General features: G+C 40.1%; 1 long non-coding RNA gene across 3 annotated transcripts in view; it reads right to left on the bottom strand.

Moving 5' to 3' along the window:
- Positions 1-1,028: 1,028 nt before the first annotated feature.
- Positions 1,029-7,065, bottom strand: part of LOC138159500 (uncharacterized) — an 18,270-nt gene continuing 12,233 nt past the window's right edge. For 2 of the 3 annotated variants that reach the window (XR_011167906.1, XR_011167905.1), the window contains one exon: positions 4,897-5,064. This is a non-coding gene — a long non-coding RNA (uncharacterized lncRNA). Of the gene's footprint in view, positions 1,712-2,995; positions 3,067-4,896; positions 5,065-7,065 lie in introns of those variants that run through there. The other variant, XR_011167907.1, reaches the window with a different exon arrangement.

The raw sequence follows: 7,065 nt of genomic DNA, 5'->3' as shown, positions 1-7,065 counted from the left end.
CCTTAGTACTGGGCTAGAACTAGAATTGACCCTTTTTCTTTGTAGGGAAGATTAGAGGAACATAAAATTTAGGGTATGAAAGGGCTGAGACACAATCTAGTCCAAAGTATTTAATGGATGAGAAAATTAAGCTTATATATATCCAATCCCTACATTTGACACAGAAGGAATTTGAGATCCAGAGGTGGAATAATTTGCCCAGGATTATACAGGCACTAAGCAAGTTAGCCAGTATCTGAGCCCACATCATCTAACTTGAGATAAGTGAGGAAAGAGAGGCAGGTGCAGTCTATCCAGCCTACACAGTCTTTTGCCAACCCGACCCCCCCCCCAAAAAAAAAGAAAGAAAAAAGCGAGCCTTCCTAGTCAGTTTGGTTTTTCTGGTGTGGGAGGAAGCTAACCACATATTTCTGTGAACCTCACGTTCATCTCCCCCTACACACACCCCCGCTTACATGATAACTCGTGCATCTTTTCAGAGCAAGGAAGTATGAACTTCCCATGCCTCTCACTACGGCCTCCACTGGTGTACCCAACACTCCACATGCTCAGTTTTGCTGACAGCTATACCATCGGGTTATTGTTTTTACTCACTTTCAAGTGAGGACACTGTTCCTATGGGGTGAGCCAGGAGAATCTCATTTCATCTACAACAGACATAGCAGCCAAAAAAGCCGACACTGGCTTGGGTTATGTGGAAGAGAAGAATCGAGGAGAGAGAGAATGGTTACTGAACCATGATAGAAAGAACATTGTCTCTAGTAATGGGTGACCCTGGTACTGTAGCACTCCAGTCTTGTCTAGATCCAGGTTGACTACACCTCAAGGGCTGGGTCTAATTCTAAATGTCACACTTTTCAAAGAGCACTGAAAAGTTGGACCATATCCAGAGGAGGGTGACTAGGCTGGTGAAGACCAAATGATACAAAGATGAGCTAAAGAACTTGGAGATGTTTTGCCCAGAAAAGACAAAATAATTTAAAAAAACTTTTATCTTTTGATTTTATTTCACCTTTATTTCCCAAATACCTATCCCTCCCTCTTCTTTTATCAGAGTAAACCATGTTTGTAACAAAAAAAAATTAAAAGAAGAGTTATATGGCTCAGTGGATAAAGCACTAGGCTGGGATGTGACTTTAAATATGGTTGTACACACTTACTAGATCTGTGACCCTGAGGAAATTACTTAACCTCTGTTTGCTGCAATTTTCTCATCTGTAAAATGGATATAAAATAGCACTTACTTCTCAATGTTTTTGTGAGGTTCAAATGAAATATTTCTAAAGCACTTAGTGCAGTACCTGGCACATAAAAATTTGGGCACTATTATTGTTTTGTATTTTTTTAAGAAAGAGAAGAACAAAAGGTATCTGAAAGGGCTAACATATGGAAAAGAGATTAGAGACTTTTTCTGTTTGACCTCAGAGGGCAGAACTCTAAGCAATGGAGAACAGAGGGGCTGATTTTAGCTTATTGTAAGGAAAACCATATTAACAATTTTAAAAAATTAAATGAGTTGCTTTGGGAGGCAATGGGTCCCCCAACACTGGGGGTCTTCAAGTAAAGGCTGGATGGCCACTTATCATGATGGTACACATAGGGGGTTCCTGTCCAGTTACACATTGGATGAGATACCCTGAATGCCCTCTGAGGTCCCTCCCAACTTAAGCATCTCATGATTCCTGAATCTTCTTCGAGGATGGATGCTGACCTAGGAGACAGAAGAGAGCAGCTTGGTTTGTACAGCCCAGGTGCAGCTGGAAAATCCACCAGCCTGAAATCTCAGCTGGTGACCTGTGAACTAAGCAAATTTAATACAGAAGTCACTGAGCAAGAAACAACCGGGAACTCTGTGGGCTGTGTCATCCTCACAGAGCGACTCTCCGGATTACAACCAGCCTTCAACCCAATTAGAAACTGTTAATTAGTTTTGTGTGCTGCACAACAGTTGGAGAAAAAGGTCACTTTGGTATGTGCACATTCTTTTTTTTTTCTCTCATTCTCTCTAAGCCTCAGAATTTCCTCCAAGGAACAGTAGGAAAGTGGTAGGAAGCAGTAGGAAAAAGAGCTATGCATTTCTCTTCATGGCTCTCTCACTGGTCTGAGAACTTTCAAGCATAGTGAGTCTCATGACCTTTCTGCCCACAGGTTTGGAGGAGGCTGAACCCTTGGATTCAGTTACCATGATAAGTCTGGAGGTGGGGAAACTGAAAAGAGACCAGGTGAGAGGGCCAGCAGGTGCATCACATGGTCTGGTATTCAATGATAGTGTGTGTTTGTCTCCCCCTCCAATTGGGATATAGGGATTGCTGGTGGAAAATGACAATGACCTTTGTATAGGACCTTTGCTCCATGAGTGGCTATTTATGGTGTGACTTTTTTCTTGGCCATCTGTCTTCCAACAGAACAGAAATTCTTAAACCTTTTGGGCCACTGGCTCCTCTGGTAATCCAGTGAAGTCTACCAACTCTTTTAGAACCATGTTTTTCAATGCATTAAATACACAGGACTACAAAGGTTTGAAATATAATTATGAAAATATAAAGAAAAAAATCACAGATTCCCTTAGAAATCTATGCATAAGACCAGGTTAAGAGATCCATTAATAAAATACAAATTTCCTTTAGGACAAAGTTTGTTTTTATTTTTATCATTATAGGTAGGAGGTACAATGGGCAGAATGTTGGACCTGGAGTGAGGAAGACCTGAGTTCAAATTTAGCCTCAGATTCTTACTAGCTGTGTGACACTAGACATCAACTTCCTCATCTATAAAATGGGGATCATAAATAGCACCTACCCTTCCAGGTTTGGTGTGAGTATAAAGAGATAATATTTGTAAAGAGCTAAGCGCAGTGTCTGGCACATAGTAGGTCTTACATAAATGTTAACTGTTGTTATTATCAGACCTTGCTGGGTTCATTTTTCTTATCTCTAAGATGAAGGGAATGATGCAGCCCTGCCCATGCTGAAGGAGTGTTAGGAGGGGAGCTTACCCTCTGCTAGGACCACAATGTTTCAAACAGGGCCTAGGAGTTGCCTGACTCTTTTCTTCTCACTAAGCCACCTGTATAGTGAAAATCAAAAAACAATAGTGAGCTGCACACTAGGATCTCCTTGTGAGTTATAGTCTTTCATCAGGATAATCTTCATTTCCATAACCTCTGCAAGTGGAGCAAATCTTATGCAAGCCATTTAAACTCCTAGGAAATAGAGCACACTGAAACAATTTAAGAACATAGATTTAGAAATGAAAGACTCAACAAAAGTCACATAGATCAAGAACTTAATTTTTTTCTTAGATAAGGAACTGAGGTTTTCTTGGAGAAGACATGACCCACTCAAGGTCACACAAACAATAAGTGGCTGAGCCAGGATTTGAATCCAGGTTTTTCTAGACTCTATTTTTCCACCACAGTAGCTGCTACTTTTTTTAAGATGGCAGATGGAAGAACCATAAATAGAACTGAAAGTACATTTTGATACTTTGACCAGGGAATTGGATTCCATCATAGTCAGTCAGCTCCTTTGAAAGTGACCATGGAGCACACAGGGAGACAAATGTAAAAGGCTGAACAGCCAAATGGACCCAGGTCTCACAATACTTAATCAATACTACTTATTCCACCACTTTACAGAGAGACAGATGAATACTGACTTCTCCTATGTCTTGGGGAGGCAGTGAAAGAGTGATTTTCCTTTGGCATCCTAGGTTGAAATGAAAATGGCTTAGTGCAGAACATTCCCCATGGTCTACCTATCTTCCCTCAGAAATTGGGCTGTAGGTTGTAAAAAATAAACAAAACATGGTTTCCCCTAAAATGGCCTTCATGCACCTGGTCAGAAATTAAATCAAGTTTCTCCTTTGGGATGGCATTTACTGTGGTGATGACCTTCTTGCCACACAGAAACACAAATCCATTTTCTTGTGAGTTGGTACAATGTGGTGAATAGAACATTGGACGTGAAAGTCAGAAAGATCTGGATGCAAATTCTGCCTCTGACTCTACAGGACCATGGACAGGTCATTTCATTTCTCTAGTCTTCCTGTTCCTCATATTTAAAATGGGGACAATGACGCCTGTGGTCTCTGCCTCTCTGACATGTTGAAAGGCTCACTGTGGGCAAAGCACTTTGCAAATGGTAAAGCACAATATAAATGTAGGTTTTTTTTTTTCTTAATGCCTTACTGGCACCCAGTGAAAATAGCACTAGTTTTCTCCCAATGCATATCAGAGGATTTAATTTTTCTTCTGTCCATAAGTTAGAAGCCAAAGCTTAGGTTTGTCTAGAGCAAACTTGCTAATAGATTCCATGATACTACCAGATTTCTCCACTCTTTTATACTCAAGAGTCCACCTCATCTCCTTCAGGCTAATGTAGAATTGTGTTTTTTGTTTGTTTGTTTTTGTTTGTTTTTAATGCAGATAAAGAATGGATTGATAGTGACTTGAGGATTTACATGTTTCCAACATTCCAGATATCTAGCAATTTTAAATTGCATTGCTTATGGTGACTACCTCACTCTTCAGGTCTTTTTCTTTTTTCCTGAGAAGGACCTGTGATTTCACAACTGGTCTTGAATTTATGGTTTGAGAGAATTACCTGGGACCCCAAGAAAGGAAACAATATACCATAGGCACACAGTTAATGTATATCAGAAGCAGACGTCGAACCCAGGTCTTGCTGGCACAGAGTCAGCAGCCCGCTTGATCTGATGTGCCAAGTTGTATCTAATACATGTAAAATTAAGTAGAGGGATGAATGATGAAAGATTAAGTATAGAGCTTCAGAGGTGATAAAGAGATTAAAAATAACCTAGTCCAATCTCTCATTTTGTAGATGAGGAAGCCAGACAAGAGAGTGATGTCTTGAATGAGTTAACACAATTAGCTAGTAAAATCAACCGGTATTTATTCAGTTCTTACTATATTCCAGGCACCAGTTATGGACAGAGCTGGGATCTGACCCCTCTGAGAAAGAGTTCAGTGCTTCTTACCAAGACACCAAGATGGCCTTCCAATTCACTTGTTTGCACCCACATTTGTTCATCTTTGTTCAGGCTCTATAATAGAAAAGGCAGGGAATGTGCTTATGCATAAATGGAAAAGAAAACCGTCCACATGGTATAATTTAAGGGTCACCAGGGAGGACCACGGCCCCAGACAGGCTGATATAATAGGGAGAACACTGGATTAGCAGTCATTGAGACCTGGTTCTGCCACCAATGCTCTGTCTGCATGACCTCAAGTGAATGAATGACTTTGCCTCTCCAAGTCTCAATTTCTTCATCTATAAAATAAGGTATAATAAAATTTACATTCCCTATGTCACAGGACTGCCATGGAGATCAAATGCAGAAAGGTGTGTAAAGTTCTATGAATTTGAAAAGATATTTTAGACACGTAGAGGTACATACATATTACATATTGTTTATATGCATTTATATACATATATATTTATAGGTCATCCATTTATTATCATTATAATTGCCCTTAATCAATGCTGCAGAGTCCATTATTAGGACTGTTTTTCTTTAGACTAGCCATTAGCCTTCTCTAAATATCTTTATAAAAAATTAACTTTAATTTCTATCTTTTTTTTATAGCACCTTCATTTCCCAATAAATTCCATCAGAGTGAACCATCTTTTGTAAGTAGATAGATAGGTAGGTAGGTAGGTAGACAGACAGTCAGAGAGAAATATAGACAGACAGACAGATAGATCAATGAATAAAAATAAGAGAAGATGGGGGTGGGGAAGTAGTTTGGAGAATTAACTTAACATTATTCAAGTCTAACAGTATATGTTCTGTATTCATAGTTCCCCACTTCTAAAGAGAAGGAAAATAATACTTTCTTACTTCTTTTTTGGTGACAAGTTTGGTCATTATAATTGCACAGCATTCAATTTTTGTTGCTGTTCTTTCTGCTTATGTTGCTAGAAACACTGGGTATATGGTTTTCCTGGTTCTGCTCAGTTCCCTTTGCATAAGTTCATATAAATGTTCTCATTAAGCATCATCTTTGAAAAGGCACTTATTCAAGTAGAAGTAACATTCAGGCCTTTTCACATCCCACTAGATGAGTCCATATGATCACTTTCCTCTCTTAAAGGAAACTGAGGCAGTCAGGTAAAATACCTCTTTCTGCAGGCAATCTTTCACAATCACACCAAAACTGTTCTGTGATGAAAGAACACTGAATCTGGAGCCAGGAAGACCTGAGTTCAAATACCGTCTCAGATGTTTACTAGCTGTATGACCCTGTGCCAGTCACTTAACCTTTTTCTCAGTTTCCTCAATTATAAAATGGGGATAACAACAGTACCTACCTCACAGGGTTGTTATGAGGGTCAAATGAGATCACACATATAAAAGCTCTTCACAAACCTTAACGCACTATATAAAAGCCACCTATTATTATTATTGTTAATGTTGTGACTGAGGAGGGGCTATGAGAAAAGGCAGGGGACCTGAAGACCAGCACGGTCATTCCTATTTTGCAAAGGCCCATCCTTATGAAACGACATCAAAGAATCTTGACTCCATCCTTCAGCTTCTTGTCCAAGTATCCCCTTGGGACCCTGACACCTGCCACAGTCAGCCATTGGCTATCGAATGGGCCAGTCCTAATTTCTTAAAGATGGACTTCACAAGGCCCAGACAAAATCATATAAGGTCTTTATTTTCAAGTGTATGAACATCTCTTTCCCCAGGTTCAGAGGAAGATGACACAAAGAGAAACCAGAGAGACTGCTGGCTCACAGGAAATCCTTTGCTTCTCTGGTGCTGACTTTCGGTTTGAATCTGTTTGTCAGAGACCTGGTGGATCTCTGAGCTCGAAAGAACTCCAAAGGTCATCTAGTCCAACAAAAGCCTGAGCCACCATCCCCAGCGGGTGTCCACTCAGTCTCTATCTGAAGACCTTCCTTTGGGCAGAGTACCCACAGGTAAAGGTATGATACCCTATGTGGAGAGAAGGAATGGAAAATAGAGAGGAAAGAGAGAAAAAGAAGGGGGAAGGAAGGAAGGAAGGAAGGAAGGAAGGAAGGAAGGAAGGAAGGA

Source organism: Petaurus breviceps, unplaced genomic scaffold (genome assembly GCF_028583685.1).
Source record: "Petaurus breviceps papuanus isolate PSGF00001 unplaced genomic scaffold, PetGlider_PUasm1.0 176, whole genome shotgun sequence".
NCBI lineage: Eukaryota > Metazoa > Chordata > Mammalia > Diprotodontia > Petauridae > Petaurus > Petaurus breviceps.
This window is presented reverse-complemented; position numbering and strand designations above follow the sequence as displayed.